At 31.7% G+C, this 19249-nt stretch overlaps 1 pseudogene; it reads right to left on the bottom strand.

Annotated features, from left to right (window-relative positions):
• The window catches only part of LOC142224681 (uncharacterized), a 24031-nt pseudogene extending 11593 nt beyond the window's left edge, over positions 1–12438 (bottom strand).
• Between the last annotated feature and the right edge of the window lie 6811 nt (positions 12439–19249).

Raw genomic sequence — 19249 nt, 5'->3', positions numbered from 1 at the left:
ACACATATAAACATTGGTAATAATACCTAAAACTTGTACCCTCATCTGTAGAAAAAATACTTATTAGGGTCATTAACAATAGAAGATTAACTGAAATTCAAGACATTGAAAAACAATGGGGAGAAAGCAAAGCTTATCAAAGAACAAATAAGGTATGTCCCTAACAAATAGAAAAGTGTGAATCTCCTGTATCACCACTACCTTGCCCATTGGTGTGTGTGTTTTTCAATGCCCTCTAGCCACGGGAGTAACCAAATGCCACAAACATCTTGTTTCGAAATTAGCTTTTGGAAATGCTTATTGAGCTGGCCCCATTTTATGCTAGAGGTAATTTAGAATCCAAAAAGGTATCTAGTTCACAAAATATGTTTTTGTGGCGTACTGCTACTAGCTACAGAACAGGGCTCAAGTAATGCTATAGGGAATGCTTTAATGACGAAAACAAGAAATTCACGTACAAATTTCACACTTTACTTCATGATTTTTTGCAAATAGAGACACCAAAACAAAACAAAGTACACCTAGTCTTGCGTTGGAGGGATGGCTGTTTTTAAGTCAGTCGAGTTCTATTGGTCAGTTCGTTCGCACCAAAATAAGTCAAAAAAGTCAAAAATATGTTGCAGTTGATTAAATTTACATTTTTGCAAAATATATTTTTTAGCTAACGTTTTCAACACTGTTTGCATTTTTAGGAGAGCTGGAATTGATGGTAGAATAACATATTTTGAAACATAGATTGGAACATATTTTAAGAAAAATTTTATATGTATTTTGCCAAATAAAAACCATTGTATTGACAATTATACTTTTTTTCTTTAGAATAAATACGTATTTCGAAAAAAACCTGGTACTATAACTGGTTCCACCACTGTACTTTAGTAGTTAGTGGTTAGGAAGTATTTCTGTATCTGGTCGTTGTTTACTTATCAGTAGGGAGTTCTTTATAACTAGTTGGGGAGCTAGTTAAATGTAATGCTAATTGGAGGCGACTGACTCCCTCCAATGACAAGCCCATGTTAAATTCACCAGTTTTTTTAATGGAACACCCAGAAAAAAGTGACCCCTTCTTTAAGTTAAAATGAACTCATTGTGAAGATAGTTGAACTTCGTATAGTGCCAAAGACATTTTTATTTGTTTGAACGATGTGATTTTGGTAGAAATTAGGTAGAATGCATTCCATATATTAGTTAACATTATCCTGTATTTATGTACCACTATACTACAGAATGAAAAAGTTAACTGAATTGAATTCATATATGGAATGATTTTATTGAACTTTTTTCATTCATTTGGACAAATCTTACATATTTGTGATAAACTTTTTACTTCAAAATTAGAACTGCTTACCTTCGTTTTTATATACAGTTTTATTTATTTATATAGGCAGTTTTTTCTTAAATAAAATACATGCTTTATTAATATATTAAATATATTTATTTAGAATCAACAGCATCGACTGGCCTTGAAATATAAAAACACATTTTTTTCTTCTTCTAGTACCTTCCACTTTGAATAAGTTGCTACCCACCAATTTTGTCCACCTTTTACAATTTCAATACCTACAAATATAAACGAAAAAATCCTAAACCATTTTTTTCACAAAAGGTTAGCGTCACTTAATATTACCTCATAATTGAAGATTCCAAAATGAAGTCGAATGAAGGGGTTGTTATTATGCTGGTGTTTTCTGTTTTTATAAACCAATTTTCAAAAAACCAACATTTTTCTCACTAATTTAAAATAACAAATATTGTTTTTTATTATATTATTTTACACTGGTAGAAAAATGGTTCGTACTATTAACGAACGGGATTCGTTGATTATTTTTCGTTAATATTACGAAATTTTTCGTTATAAGAACGAAAGTGATCGTTAATACAACGAAATCAATCGTTAAAAGACAATTTTGTGGTTTGGGGTTTCGTTATAATAATGAAACACGTTTCGTTAATATTACGAATATTGACTTTGTAATTTTTTCAAGAATTAGAATAAAAAAATTTTCCAAGATGAAATTATTACAATCATTTGCACGCAGAGAGTAACTTTTGGAAACTTTTACCCCTTAAAACAGTCGTTTTATATACTTCGAAACTGGAATTGAAAATTGCATTTATAAAACGAAAGCGATCGTTAATATAATGATATGGATCGTTAAAAAATAAATTTTAAATTGTTATATTTCGTCATATTAATGAAATATTTTCATTAACAATACGAATGGGATTTTGAGTGTTTTTGCCCCTCCGTACTCTCTTTCTCTCACCAAAACGTCTCTCCATACTCCCTCTCTAATACGTCTGTAGCGTCTATGTAATTTGTACATACACATCTAAGCATGGCAATAAGCACATGTTTGCGTGTGCGTCTTGAAAAACAAACGGTAAAAAGTTCAACAGAAAACTTGTCTGATGGGCAAACCTTAACAACATTTACGTTTTTTTCGCTGAAGAGTGCACAGGCTCATTACAGTTTCGTTGTGAATAATAAAACTAGATGGGTAAGGTGAGTTAAATTGGTGTTTTTCGTATATTTGCAAGAAATTTAGTGTACATTTTTAATCTTTAGTGAAAATGCCCCGGGGAAGTGAAATTTCGGATGAAGAAGGCGGAACAATTACCGTAATGAACATTGGTTGGAAAAATAAATTGGATAAATGGACACGGCGATACGATTATCATTTTTGGTCTTAGAAATTAGAGGCTTTTTTTTTCTTAAGTGAAAGTCACACTATATGAATATTAAATTACTTAATTTATCAATAAATATTATTTCCTACTGTACGAGTATATAAATCCTATTTCAAAGATCTTAACAAAAAAATAATACACTACCAATGACTACATTCAAATGCAATAATTGGTTGGGTTTCATTAATATAACGTTTAAGTTCATTTATACAACGTTCGCCTTTCATTCATACAATGAAGAAACTGGGTTCATACAATGAATGATTTTCGTTCATACAACGTATAAGCTGCATCCATACAATGAATAAATTTCATTCATACAACGAATAATATTCGTTAATACAACGAATAATATTCGTTAATACAACGAAAAGGCTACGTAATAGCAACGTAATTATTCGTTAATACTACGAAATGTACTCCATATAGGGTTTCATAAATATAACGTAAAATTACGTTGTTACAACGAAATGCTACTTTGGCTGACTTTTAATGAAGAATTTCGTTAATACAACGTAGAAATTCATCGTATTAACGAAACTTTTTCTACCAGTGTACAATATTATTTTTAACAATCTCTCCATATACCATAACAACGCGATTCCAACTAAAAAAACAACCCACGCGCAAACACATCGATTACATCGATGGCAGGTATCGATTACAGGTAGATAAAGGAAATGTAGGAAATTTTCCTCTATTCTAACAAGTGTGTTTCCTTAAGTTTTGAAAGGATTGAATACTTCTTAGTACGAATGAACTAAAATATTTTTTTATGCCAAGTGTTATTCGTATGTATGATAAGCTTTCTATAATAAAGGAAGTTAGTATTATCGTTTTATAAGAAATTTTACTAAATTTGAGGAAACTTGGTTTTAGTTCGGTTTCTGTTTATGTTTACGAATTCTTTGTTATCAGTGAATACAATTTTCTTTTTCAGTAGTAAATTCTTATACCCAGCGAAGAAAACAGTATTAGTAAAATGCCATGCCTTATTCTAGTTAATGAACTATTCCTAACTGCTTTCAGTTTAGGATTTTTTTACTGAAACAAGTAAATTTTATTATTTCACACAAAAATTTAAATGAATGGAGATAAAATGGCTAAACTAAATTGATGAACATTTTTTCCTTTATTTTCGAAGACACTTTTTTCTGGGTGAAAGTAGTCAAATATGGAACCAGCTCTGCGTACTTGAGATTTAGTTTTTTTTACAGGTTTGAAACTAACTCCCGTAGCTACAGGGTGACTTGACCCATGCAGATTGAAAAGCTGAAATATGAGACTCCACTGTCTGAGCCCAGTCTGACAACACACAAGAAAACAAAAACCCCTATATAGGATATGACATAGACAACAGACAATAAAAAAAGAACGCAGACAATGTTCGTTCGCAGTGGTGGCATTGACAACTCAATAAATAGGTATATTGTGTCTGGGAATAGGATTTAGTGATTAATTGAATTAATTCCTAAGACAAACGAACATAAAAACATTTGCACAAATGTACCTTCCACCTGCTAAGACAGTGTTGTATTCCTGCAATCAGCCCTTCAAACGCTCATTCATGTCCAATACTCGTCTTATTCCAAGAATAATGATGAGGAGTTGTAATTCAATACTGAATACGTCCACTGCGAGTATTTATTCCTTGCATGCCAAATTCTAACAAGCGAGAGGCATGAGGATTTATTTGTTCGAAATAATTACGTGATTAGTTCCATTCCCCATTCCCAACAACTATTGAGCCATAGCAAACAACAATGCATCAGTGTTTTTTTTTAGTTTGTACATCGTGGGAAGGCTAAACTGGGCTATACATGTTCATCCTTTTCCAAGCAAAAAAAAAATAGAAGTACTTCTAAATGTCTTCCCAAAGATGTAATTTATTTTAACTACTCAGGAAGTTCTTTTAATTCAATTTTTTATATATCGCTTGTTTGCATTTGTTTAAAGGGTGCGTGAGTGTGCGTGCGAAATAAAATCGGTTCTTGAATGTGTGTGAATAAAATTTCTGCAAAATGATGCTCACGAAAAAATCACGATTTAATTCATTCTCGTATGTTAACTGAAATTAATTTAGCTCTCGAACTATATTCTATTTTTGAATTTTGATACTTTTGCTGATTTCCGTGAATCGTGTGTGAGTCTTTAAAAGTAGTTCGTGCGTGAGTACTGGGTTTTATTTCATGAATGTGCGTGAGTGCGAGTAAAAATTCAGTCACGCGCACACCTCTAGTCCTGCACTACAAAACACCAGGTCCTAAACTTTCAGTACTTGCATTAACACGTAGACGAACACTTTGTAATTATTATCGATGATATCAAAGCAAGAAATATTTTGTATGTCAAATATCTCATGATTGAGACTGAGCTATATTACAGTATCGGAAGTAATGCACCACTCCCTCAAAAATAATCGCTTCTGTAACATATACTCCCAAACACATTTTGCTTCAAGCAAGTAAATGTTTGGGTATTGCCCAAACATTTATATTTTTGATTTCTTCTAACATATAAGTTCACCAAGAGAGATAGTTCACCAATGTGGTATCACAATGGACTGAATAGACTAAGGCTATGGTCACACTAGGCAAATATTTGACCAAAATGAGTGCCAAACATTTTTCCAGAATCATTTTCCAAATATATGGATACGGTTTTTGGAAAATATTCCTACAATGATGTTAGATATGTCTCTTGGTTTGGCTGTGGCGACGGATTCTTTTTTGATTTCTGTCAAATATTTGCCCAGTGTGACCATAGCATAAGTCAACCTTATATCGGGTTGCCACCTACCCTAACCTAACATATAATATGTTTGAAAGCATATTAATCTATTATCTTCGAAATGAAAAATACTACACGGACGAAAAAGACTGTTCATATGTTTGGGTGTAAAAATTATATGTTTGAAACTCACATTTTTAAACACAATATTTTTAAGTGCAAGCATATAATGTTCATAAACTAGCATAATATGTTTGGGACATATATGTTAATATGTTAGAACATATTATGTTTGGGACATAAAATGTTTGTAAATATAATATGCTTGGATGCAAACATATATTAATTTAGAAATAGACTATAAACATATATGTGTTTAGAAAGAGAGACATAAAATGTATGCTGGAAGTAAAATAATGAAAGTAACCAATTGGCGCCTTAAAAATATATATACACAAAAAAAATCCATTAAAGATTGGAAAAATACTATGTGTGAATATAAACAAGTATAAATTTACAAATTTGGAGTAAACATATATAGGTTGTGATATAAGACCGCCAAAAATTGTATATGCTTAAGTAAAAAGACTAAAATGAGTATTCGGAGAGAAAATTCATTCGGAACCAAGAGAAAAGACATTAAAAAAAGCATGAGTTTTGTTTATCATTTTCGCACTACGGGCACTTTTTTTGTTTCGTCAAAACAAATCGGAACGTACACTGGAAAAACAGTGAACCCACCAGGAAGAAAACTTTCGGTTAATTTTAGAAAATTTTGAATATTTGTAGAAAATTTTAATTAAACAGTATAACAAACGTTGGCATCACGCCGATGTCATAAAAATAAGTAAATATTTTTCGACAAATACAAGACAATTTATTAGACATAACTAAGTTTTTTCACTTGTTAAAGAAAATTTTGTAGTTTGAAGAAAAAATTTGGAGTTCAAAATTGCAAGAATGTCTTTAGTGACATACGAAGTTCACGATGGATGCATTTTTGCAAAATTTACAAATTTAAAGAAATTCTGAACTATGTTGTGGAAGACACGAATTTAGTTAATCTTTATGCTTCATTTGAGTATATTTTTTCCTCGGGTTTAGTTAATTTAACTAACGTACACAAAAAAGTATTAGAGTAAAGAAAACTTTCTCCAAACATAATATTTCTAGGAACTAAAAAGTTAAATTGGCTTTAGTGAAATAGAGAGTTCACTTTTTTTTGAGTGTAGGATGAGTAAGGCAAAATATTCAAACAAAGGTAATTAAAGGGATCTTCATAAAAACTAACGAAAGGGCACTATACACTGAAAAATAGCATGCCCGGTTCCAAAGATTGTGTCTCTATTTTAAAAATTTTGGTATTGATTACGAGCCAATGAAGGCGAGAATTCAAGTAAGGATACTTTTAAGACACAATTCTCTTTAATGTGGGTTTTGTGTATTTGACTCTATGAAGCAAATTTTATTTTTTCGCTTTTTCAGCTTTTTTCATATGCTATAAAAAGTCCGTTAAAAACAAGACAGTACACCCTCATAACAAATCGCTTCTGCAACATATACTCCCAAACATATTTTGCTTCAAGCATATACATTTTTGGATATTGCCCAAACATTTATATGTTTGATCTCTTCCAATATATAATATGTTTGAAAGCATATTGGTCTAAACAATATATGTTTGGGTAGTCTAAGTTCCAAACATTTTGTATTTTTGCATCCAAATTCAATAATGTTGTCTTCCCAAAAACAATATGTTATTTTGTGAACATATAATATGTTTGGAAGCATTTTGCACCCAAAAATATTATATGCTTAAAAAAATTCTCCCAAACAATATTGTGCTCAAAATTTTATTTATTTATTTATATATTTACAATCATAATGAATTATGAAAATAAACAGGTAATATAGGTGCTAACAACATAGGTTTTCGACCTGAATGCTCAAAATTTTGTTTCTGCCTAATTGTATATTCCCCCACATCTTTCTCACTTCCACGACATTTTTTAGTTCTTAGCACCTTTTTCTGTAATACAAACATTGTAGAAGAAATTATTCAATTGTATGATTTTTTTTATTTTAATTTTACCTTTTGCCGGACGGGGATTCGAACAGCGGACCACACAGTTTGTAAGGATCAAAGAAGTAGCTGATCAATTGCCCAAGGAAAAATAAAATGTTAATTTTGTAATAACAAGCAACAACCACCAACTTAATTCAATATCAAGCCCTGTTAAATAGCGCTCCAAGCTACTAAACACATATATGTTTATAGGCTATTTCTAAATTAATATATGTTTGCATCCAAGCATATTATATTTACAAATATTTTATGTCCCAAACATAATATGTTCTAACATATTAACATATATGTCCCAAACATGTTATGCTAGTTTATGAACATTATATGATTGCACTCAAAAATATTGTGTTTAAAAATTTGTGTTCCAAACATATAATGTTTATAGCCAAACATATGAAAAAAAAAGTCTTTTTCATCCGTGTAGAAATTGCGCTATGTTTAACGTCTTATGTCCTATTTTTTAACGAATTTTGCTTTGTAGTCAAGATGCAAAAATGCAACAAATTTAAAGACAATTTCATTAATTTTAAAGATTTTTTCAGAATTATTAAAGTCAAGTTGACCTTAGTTCAAAATTTTTTCTTTCATTATGATACCCATTTTCAAGTCAAATCACTTAATTATAAGGACAACACGACTTCATTGAAAAGTTTATCGACTGAACATGGAAAAAAACTTTATATTAGAGAAATGCGTCGTCTACGCTAAGAAAAATTTGTATTCTTATTTTAAGGACATGAAATCTTTGGCCACACGACAATTTTTTTTTTTCAGTGTACTCGTTTTAGAGTTGTTACAGTAAAAAACAAAAAAATCGTATCGGTAAAACCAGAATAACATTATAACTTTTTTAGGCAAATTGTATTATAACTTGGTGGGGAATGATCCAAAGCAACAATTGAATAAGTTTATTTTCTTTAGAATAAATTAATAAAGAAAGCAAACAATTGTTCACACCTAAATAAATTTATATGTTGGTTGTAAAATTATTGTTTCGAATTTAAATATAATGTGCTTTTGAATGGTTATCGTTAACTTTAGGATTCGATGCAAAAATATTTATATATTACTCGACTTCACATTCTTCCTTTGTAAGACTTTTTTGAATTTCTTCGAAAATTTCAAACTTGTGTACAAAACCCTTTTTTGTTACAAATTTTTTATTGTTGCAATAAAAAATAATATATGATTTGAAATCAGTCCATTTCGTTTATATCAAGCACTGTTCTTTTCTGAATTTAAGTCTTTTATAAGACACACTTTACAGTTTCGTAGTAAAAAGTTAATAAACATACTACTATGTAATGTTGAACACCTTTTCGGGATATTCCGAACGTATTTGGAATATACGTAAAAAAAATGGTGTCGGTCGAAGCAGGGATCGAACCCAGGACCCCTGTCACGCAAGGCGGACGTACCAACCACTGCTCCACGTCGCCAACAAATGTATGTTTAACAATGTTATGTTGTTAAACAATGTTATGTTTGCATCGGCTCGTGGGCGCCGCAAGATATGCTATATAAATATGACTTATAACGATAATTATCTCTTGATGACCATAACAGCTACGTAGCCCAGTGGTTAGTGTGCTGGCTTACAAACTGTGTGGTCCGCTGTTCGAATCCCCGTCGGACAAAAGGTAAAATTTAAAAAATTATAAAATTTAATAATTTCTTCTACAATGTTTGTATTACAGAAAAAGGAGCTAAGAACTAAAAAACTTATGGAAGTGAGAAAACTGTGAGGGAATATACAATTAGGCAGAAAAAAATTTAAGCACAATCTTCTTTGGGAGAAAATTCTTCTAAGCATATAATATTTTTGGGTTCACAATGTTTCCAAACATATTATATGTTCACATAATAATATAATAATTGAATTTGGATGGAAAAATACATAATGTTTGGATCTTTGACTACCCAAACATATTATATTGTTTAGACCAATATGCTTTCAAACATATTATATATTGGAAGAAATCAAATATATAAATGTTTGGGCAATACCCAAAAATTTATATGCTTGAAGCAAAATGTGTTTGGGAGTATATGTTACAGAAGGTATTTTTTTTTTGAGGGTGTAGTTTTCTGTGCCAATTAAACAAAAAGTATTGGTGACAACCACAACCACTAAATTGTTTAAAGTTTAATTTTAATGAAAACATAAAATGTATGTTTTAAATGTCGTAAAAATATATTTTTCCGCGGCCAGTATTATTTCTATATTAATGTAACTTTCCCAAAAATATCGTGTTTGGGCGTTCGTTGTAAGAATTATATGCTTCTGTGCAAACATTTTTTGTATTAAACAAGTGGGTAAAGTAGAAAGTCGGGCGGGGCCGACTATATCATACCCAAAACCATCACTACTGAATTAGTAAACATAAGCATAGGTTTGAGAGATAAACCGCATTTCCATATTTAAGAACATTAAGGGGTAAATTTTTATGGGAGTTTTGTCGCAATCTGAACAGAAATGTCTAATATTATATATAGTTGTAACATATCTATAGTTGATTTTGCACATACAGAGTTATTATATAACTAATATTGAATCCATTATTAAAAAAGAGGAAATCACTCAATTAGTGAGGGTAATAAATCAAAATCTGTGAAAATCGAGCAAAAACATAAGTACGATCGGATAATACATAAAAATTTGAAACTTGATTAGCATTGGTTAATAAATAAGAGTATTATGGCCAAATTTGGAAAATAGAGCGATGTATATATCAACCAGGTTTGGTTGAAACCACAGAAGGTGACCTTGTGCTACATTTGAGTAAGATCGGTTAATAAATGAGGCCACTACGGTCAAAATAAGGTTATTAGGGACAAAATTTGTGAATTCGGGTGCTTCATATACACATGTGGACAGAAAACTAGGTGTAAGTATTTTTTTTTTAAACGAGGCCATGGTTTTTCTATTTTATGTTTTTTATTGAATATTTCGGAATTATTTATAACGTAGACATATTTCGTGTATTTGAAAATTAGTTTAGAATTCAGATAGGACTAAATAATAACTAAAAATAAAGTAAAGTAAAAAACTCGTCGAATTTTATGTGGACAGTAAAATAGGTGTATATGAAGAAACCTGAAAATAATGTAGCTGATAGCCTAAGTAGCTAATGCTAGATTTTTCTCTATTATTCTTATATTTACTATAAGTTTAATAAATAAATAAATAAAATAATGTAAGAATTTGTACGTGAAAGTTAGTATTTGCAATAAGCATTAAGCCAGGTCGCTAATATCTTTATATTCACTCGGATTTTTGAGGACATCTTCAATTCTCTTAAGCACGGATGAAATTAACTTACGGCAAATCTCTACCTATACATTATACCATAATTTTTGAATATTTTCACACAATTATTTTTTGTAGCTTCAGGGAAGCTTAGAGAGTTGTCTCTTGAGTTCGCCCAAAATGTTTTCAATGGGATTGAGGTCGGTGGACTGACTTGGCCACTCAACAACATTCGACTTACGAACCCGAAATCATTCACTCACCAACTTTCATGAGTGTTTCGGGTCGTTATCCTGCTGATATCTCCAAACAAGTGAAATACTTTCTTTAGATTATGTTAGCATAACTGTCTCCATCATATTCTGGTGCAGGGAACTACAGCTACAAAACATAATTATGGGAAAATATCATTAGCTTAATGTGTAAAGTTGCTAAGTCAATTTTTTTTTAATTTTACAGGAGAGACAAAAAACTTAATAAATTGTGAAATAAACCTATTTTCGAAAAACTGTAAATATAGTTACCATAAATGCCTCACTGTTCAACATCAACACTTTAAAAAACGAAAATACAACATGTATTTTTTTCGTTACGGTTGTTTTACGACTTAGCATTTTTATGATGTTAAAAACAATTTTTTTCTTTGACTTAGCACTAAAAAAATCATAATATAAGTATGTAATGTCGTAAGGTTCTGGATTTTGTCTAGCGCCTTTGCAAATTCCAATATAATCAGAGGGAACATCAACATTTTTATTCCTCATCGCGCGATCTATGGCAGAGTAAAAGCTATCTGCCTCCATTTGCGTATGACCAATCTCCAATATTTTTTGGTTCTATTACAATTTTATGTTTAATAGCTGTATTAAGAAGTGCGTTACTCATCACACAATTGCGGTTTTGATATGCGCATCCGCCGATATAAAATATTATTTTAATAGGCTTACTATTGTTATTAAAACTTGGAAGTATTTTGTTTTCAATAAAGTAACTCCACCTTCAGCTTCATTCCATAGAAAGCAGTACCTTTTTTTGTTTATTAGGTTATATAAAACTATGTTGTGCACCTGCAGTTTAGTTCTATAATATAAGCTACTAACTTGCGAATTGGGAGCCATTAGCACCGCTTGAAGATCTACTGTGAAGACATGGGATTCTTCAGACCTGTCTTTGTTTTTCTCCATCCTTGCCTCTTCTTTTTTTCTTGATGACGAGAATAATCTTCCTGTTCAAGACTGCCGACAGAATAACGTGCACATATCTCGCATTAATCTTTTTTTGATGCAAACCAAGATTTCTCGCATCAAAAGTTGAAGTTACAGCACAACAGTAATGCGACTATCAAAAAATAAATTGCATACCTTTTTTCTCTTCTGAATAGCTTTATTCATCCCTTTTTGTCGAATTATGGTGTGCAACTGAAGACTTATTCACCCAATTAAGAACAGAGCGTCTTCCTATCGCCAAAGTTTTCAAAAAAATGTTCTACACACGCGTAAAAGTTTATTATCCACCTTGAGGAGATATTTTAAAGTTTGAACTCGTTTGGATTCATTAGGATCACTAGGATTTGTTTAGGCTTAGATGCGTGAACTAATGTAGTTACATAAATTTTCTTTTGCATTCAATCCATTTTCCAAAATGTCGTAAATATTTTCTGTCTTTGAGCTTCGATCACCATTGTGCACTTCATGCACGCACAGAAAAAACATGTTTGGACATGGTTTGGACATCCATTTAATGCTTATTTAGAGTATGTAATTGTCGCGAAAACCATGTATTTTGTCTTTGTAAAAATAATTTTCGAGTGGAGAAAAATATATGTTGGCAATAAGCATTTAAATGGTTCTCAAATGCCGCAAACATGTTCTATTATTTAAATGATAGAATTTGAGACCATTATATGGTCAGGAAAATCATGTACCTTACTATTCAATTTTTTACTTTTTTGCAGAGAAAAAAGTATTTTTATAGTTTACGTATAGACATGTCTACAACCATTACATGGCCATAAAGACCATGTACATTGTTTTCGTGACCATTTAATTTTTTAATTTTTTTGCAGCGAAAATAATTTTATAAAAACATTGAGCAGGTACACACAATTTTCATTTTGCGCGTCAGTCGTGTGTTGATTGTTTCTTGTAATGGACGGAGAATACGGAATTACTGTGTTTTGTGCTAATTTATTTATTCAGAAGTGGCGCGTGGTTTTATTTGAATACAAAAAAGGAAAGTGTAATTGCAAAAATGTACCTGGTTTTTGTTCTGCATTTTGCTATATGGATCATTTATTTTTATTTGCAGTTACATGATGTCTGCGTTTGTACATTTGATAGAATTTGAGACCATTAAATGGTCGGGAAAATCATGGCCATTCAATTTTTTTACTTGTTTACAGGGAAAAGAAAGTATTTTTATAGGTTAAGTATAGACATGTCTAGAACCATTACATGACCATAAAGACCATTTACATTTTTTTCGTGACCATTTAATTTTTTTAACTTGTGTGCAGCGAAAAGAATTTTATAAAAACATTGAGCAGGTACACAAGATTTTCAATTTGCGCGTCAGTCGTGTGTTGATTGTTTCTTGGAATGGACGGAGAATACGGAATTATTGTGTTTTGTGTTAATTTATTTATTCAGAAATGGCACGTGCTTTTATGTGAATACGAAAAAGGAAAGTGTAATTGAAACAAATGTACCTGGTTTTTGTTCTGCATTTTGACATATGATATAATTTATTTTTATTTGCAGTTATATGATGTCTGTGTTTGTAAAGGGTGATTTGTTAAGAGCTTGATAACTTTTTAAAAAAAAAAACGCATAAAATTTGCAAAATCTCATCGGTTCTTTATTTGAAACGTTAGATTGGTCCATGACATTTACTTTTTGAAGATAATTTCATTTAAATGTTGACCGCGGCTGCGTCTTAGGTGGTCCATTCGGAAAGTCCAATTTTGGGCAACTTTTTCGAGCATTTCGGCCGGAATAGCCCGAATTTCTTCGGAAATGTTGTCTTCCAAAGCTGGAATAGTTGCTGGCTTATTTCTGTAGACTTTAGACTTGACGTAGCCCCACAAAAAATAGTCTAAAGGCGTCAAATCGCATGATCTTGGTGGCCAACTTACCGGTCCATTTCTTGAGATGAATTGTTCTCCGAAGTTTTCCCTCAAAATGGCCATAGAATCGCGAGCTGTGTGGCATGTAGCGCCATCTTGTTGAAACCACATGTCAACCAAGTTCAGTTCTTCCATTTTTGGCAACAAAAAGTTTGTTAGCATCGAACGATAGCGATCGCCATTCACCGTAACGTTGCGTCCAACAGCATCTTTGAAAAAATACGGTCCAATGATTCCACCAGCGTACAAACCACACCAAACAGTGCATTTTTCGGGATGCATGGGCAGTTCTTGAACGGCTTCTGGTTGCTCTTCACTCCAAATGCGGCAATTTTGCTTATTTACGTAGCCATTCAACCAGAAATGAGCCTCATCGCTGAACAAAATTTGTCGATAAAAAAGCGGATTTTCTGCCACTGATTTTGGTAATAAAATTCAATGATTTGCAAGCGTTGCTCGTTAGTAAGTCTATTCATGATGAAATGTCAAAGCATACTGAGCATCTTTCTCTTTGACACCATGTCTGAAATCCCACGTGATCTGTCAAATACTAATGCATGAAAATCCTAACCTCAAAAGAATCACCCTTTACATTTGATGGGCACGAAGTAAATATGGAATGATTTCTTATTGTTGAAATTGAACCAAACTAGAGTGTGTAAAAATATGTGATGTTTGCTTGCACGGCATTATAAATACAAATAAACAGTGAAATAGTTTATAAATAAATAAAAACAAATAAATAAAGTTGATTTTGTGTTTTCTTTTCTCAAGTGGCGTTCTTTTCTCGACGACGAAAAAAGTTTTTTCATAAAAATCAAAACATTTTAGGTTGTGACCATGTTCTTTTAACTAGAAGAAAAACATTTTTGAGGAATAACATAACAGTTTAGATCGTGACCATTGTTTTTTAATGGAAACAAAATTCTTTTTATCAATATAATAACATTTTAGATGAGGACAATTGTATTTTTCTTAGAACCATGTTCACTGAGCCAACATGGTCGCCGCAAAAATAGCTGCTATCATATTATTTTGCTCTTCGAATATGATTGTGACAATCATGTCTCTTCTCTGCGTGTGGTAGCAATACATCTGTTTTGTGCACACTTACATCTGTCCTTTATGGCACGTGGTTCTTTCATTACGTCATCTTCCTTTCGTCTTCCCCAATACTTTTGGCCACAAACCAATCATCCTTTTCCACTTGCATCCTCTTCTTTCGCTTTTTCGTTCCTACAGGTAATTCAAATTAATTGTCGGAATCTCTATTGAAACCATAAGGCACCAGACCAATAACACCATCATCAGATTCTATTCCAAAAGAATCTGCTCCAACGTAAATAAAGTTTCTAATTATTTGCAAAAATGGAGTAATACGAGTAATATCCATGTGTTACCTTTTATGCTTTCAATACAAACAGTAAACATTCCGCAAAATAGCACACAAAAAATTGCTATTAAAATTTTTTATCAAAGCCTACTCAACGAAAAATTTGACTTAGCACGTGTATTTTAACAAGTGCTGACTTAGCACTTTTACATATCATTATCAAACGGAGATAAAAACACATATATAATATTTTTTGGTAAACTATGTATTTTTGATTTATCTGTCGATCTGCATCTTAATCCTTTTTTATAGAAGGTTGACTTAGCACCTTTACACATTATGCTAACGATATTCAAAAAGTATGGTATAATATACAGGTAGAGATTTGCCGTAAGTTAATGTCATCCATGCCCAAGTTTGGTTGATGTTTTAGGAGATTACTAAATTTGAGTAAGATCGGCTAGTAACTAATATATATATATATATATATATATATATATAAATATATATATATATAAATATATATATATATATATATATATATATATATATATATATATATATATATATATATATATATATATATATATATATATATATATATATATATATATATATATATGGGAACTATATCTAAATCTTAACCGATTTAAATAATATTTTGCAGGTTTGGTTTATACCAGAGAAAGTAACTGTATGTAAGATCGGGTAATAAATAAGGCTATTAAGACCAAATTTTTGAAAATCGGGCGATACATATATATGGGAGCTATAGCTAAATCTGAACCGATTTCGATGATTTTTTGCACATAGTAAGCACTATAGAAAATTTTATTTGGCCAAGTTTGAGTGAGATCGGGCTAGATCGACTCAGGATGTGATTCTGAGTCGATCGGTATATATTTTATTATACCCTTCACCACTACTGTGGTACAGGGAATAATAAGTTTGTTCATTTGTATGTAACGCCAATAAGGAGTAATCAACCAACCTTTTAGTATACGGATCGGTTTAGAATTAAATTCTGAGTCGATTTAGCGATGTCTGTCTGTCTGTCTGTCCGTCTGTCTGTCTGTTGATGTATTTTTGTGTGCAAAGTACAGCTCTCAGTTTTAGTCCGATTGTCCTAAAATTTGGTATAGGGTCCTGTTTCGGATCAAAGACGATCCCTATTAATGTTGGAAAAAATCGGTTCAGATTTAAATATAGTTGCCATATATATTTTTCACCGATCTGGTCATAATTGGCGTGTATATCAACTGATCTTCCTCAAACTCCGTACATCCGAATATTTTATGAGTCTCGAAAAACTTGCAAAATATCAGCCAAATCGGTTCAGCTTTAGATATAGCTCCCATATATAGCTTTCGCCCGATTTACACTCAATTGCCCACAGAGGCAAATTTTTTGCTCCGATTTAGTTGAAATTTTGCATAGGGAAGAGAATTAGCATTGTAACTATGCGTGCCATATTTGGTTGAAATCGGTTCAGATTTGGATATAGCTCCCATATATATTTTTCTGATTTCGACAAAAATGGTCAAAATACCAACACTTTCCTTGTTAAATCGCCACTGCTTAGTCGAAAATTGTAAAAATGACTCTAATTTTCCTAAACTTCTAATACATATATATCGAGCGATAAACCCTAAATAAACTTTTTCGAAGTTTGCTTCAGATTTAAATGTTTCCCATATTTATACCCTTCACCACTACTGTGGTACAGGGTGTACTTTTTTACTAACATTGTGTTCCACCCTAGTGTATTAGCCGACATAAATTTTGAGTTTGTAGAAGTCTATAAAATTCTGTCCAGATCGAGTGATATTTAAATGTACGTGTTTGGGACAAACCTTTATATATAGCCCCCAACACGTTTGACGAATGTGGTATGGTATCGAAAATTTAGATCTACTAAGTGGTGCAGGGTATAATATAGTCGGCCCCGCCCGACTTTAGACTTTCCTTACTTGTTTTTTTTTATCTAAAATCAATATTTCTGGTAGGCACATTTTTAGGAGATCAAAGTTAATATATCCTGACCACTATGTGGTTAGGGTATACAAATTTATTCACGTAAACATAGTATGTTGTAACATATTAACATATCGATTGCAAACATAATATACTAGTTTTCAAACACAATATTCTTGTACCCACACATATTGTGTTAACTTTTTTTGTCCCAAACATCTTATTTTTGTATCCAAACATATAAAAACACACTTTTTCCTCTGTGCACAGGGAAAGGTCAAAATAAAATTCAGGAAAATCGTTTTCCGAAAACTAAAATTGTTCTCACGAACATAGAAAACCAAAGAAAATACTCATACACACGTTAATGTCGTAATAGTAGTAGTATATAAAAATTGGTCGTGAGTAAAATCTCACTTAAAGAATACTAAACGTATGTATTAAGATGGGTGGACGGCAATGGTGGCATCATATTCATTATGACGCGTTGACTAGATTTGTGGCCCTGTTTTATTTGGCTTTGGGGGCTCATTTTCCTGGGGTCCATTTGCATAGCGCCTCAATTTTATCCAATCAAATGAGAAGTAGTATAGACATGCTTTAAAATATGGAATAAAGGAATATATCCAATCGCATTATTAGACATTTTTATGTCGCAAATGGAAATTTCATAACTTCAACGATTCTTCTTCCAAACTTCATAAAAATATTTTCGTACTTTTTATGAAGAAAGTTTAATCGAGAATGTTTCGTAAAATATTCATAAGAAAGCTCCGTTACAAGTATGCACTTATTACGATGCAACTTCGTTTTTTACAAATTTCGTAGACATTTCGTATTTCCAAATGCAATGAAAATTTCGCTGATTTAATGAAGAATTTGCGAGGAGTTGTTAATGAAGGAGGTTTTGTAAAATTAACGAAGATAATTCTTTCGGTGTACGGACCTCTTTGAGGTAATGTTGATTATTGTTGATAATGTTCAACAGCTTCTGCGCGATGTCCATGTAACGTCGTTTCATACCTACACCATCACCAACAATTGTTTTGCATGCGCTACACCGAAAAATTGTTTTCCTAAAAAGAACGAAAAATTACGAAATTTGCCAAAGAAAAATGTCACTACTACTTTACATGTTAAGGTTTTGAACAACTTTTAGTTTGGTTGACTCACTTTTATTCATAGCATGCTGTCACACAAATGAGTAGTACCATAGACATGCATTAAAAATTTAATAAAAGAATACACATAGCACATTACCCAGCAAAAACTCCTATTACCAGGTATGAGTACAAGTATACCTGCGCCAAATTGGTAACAACTTCCTCGTACATATATCAGCAGTAATACTTTTACACGTGCATGTCATTGGAGGAAAGTACTTCGGTGCAAGCACACCAGCAGTCGAAAAATAAGTACTTCTTCGCAAGCATACCAACTCACCAAAAATGATAGCTTTACCATAAAGATGCTCAAAAAGTGCGAACTCATCCCTGTTGTTTTGTAATTCAACACACAATACCACGCTCCACCGAATGGATCTATTCAATGATGTTATTCTTTAATATAAATTATGTAATATACAACTTTAGGAAACAAGGGTATATTTTATTGGCATTATCAATTAATATTTTTTCTGAAATATAATTTTGCATTACTTTTCGCTACTATTAACGGTGCCCACTGTAGAGCCAAACCCGGACCTCAATATATGATTTTGATTACCGGTATTAATAGAAAGAATCACTTTTTGCATACACAGGTAAGTTATTATTTTCAAATCCCAGGTAATGCTGCAAGTATTAACTTTTTGATTACCGGTATTACTGAATGAATCACTAGTGCTTACCCAGTTTTTGCTGGGTTATCAAAGGCAATTTTATATCGCGAACAGAAAATTTACAACTTCAATGAAACTTCTTTGTTATTTCAAAGAAAAAGTTTCGTACTTTTTTGAAGAAATTTTAACGTAGAAAGTTTCATAAAAACTTCTTCACAAAAGTCATGAAATTTGAAGAAATTTTCGTTAAAAGTACGAACTTTTTATGAAGAAAAGTTAAT

The sequence above is a fragment of the Haematobia irritans genome, chromosome 2, assembly GCF_050003625.1.
Source record: "Haematobia irritans isolate KBUSLIRL chromosome 2, ASM5000362v1, whole genome shotgun sequence".
NCBI lineage: Eukaryota > Metazoa > Arthropoda > Insecta > Diptera > Muscidae > Haematobia > Haematobia irritans.
Note: the sequence above shows the minus strand (reverse complement) of the source record. Positions and strands in the feature narration are given on the sequence as shown.